Source organism: Penaeus monodon, chromosome 23, assembly GCF_015228065.2.
Source record: "Penaeus monodon isolate SGIC_2016 chromosome 23, NSTDA_Pmon_1, whole genome shotgun sequence".
Classification (NCBI taxonomy): Eukaryota; Metazoa; Arthropoda; class Malacostraca; order Decapoda; family Penaeidae; genus Penaeus; species Penaeus monodon.
This window is the reverse complement of record NC_051408.1, coordinates 38297845-38298069: the sequence shown is the minus strand read 5'-3', so window position 1 is coordinate 38298069 and position 225 is coordinate 38297845.

Sequence of the window (225 nt, the reverse complement as noted above, 5' to 3'; positions counted from 1 at the left end):
TGTTAGTAAGTTGGGTTAGACAGGTTTATAACCACAGTTTCGTTAGGGGGCATTTACAAACTAGCAGGGAACGAATGACGTTACTGCTGACGTAAGCCAGAGGAATCCTATGGAAGTCCCCCTTCTCGGTATACAAAGTGGACGAAAAAAATAGATTTCACGAACGTACACCATATGCTAGTTTATCTTATCTTTCTATCTTTTTATCTTATCTATCTTTCTCTG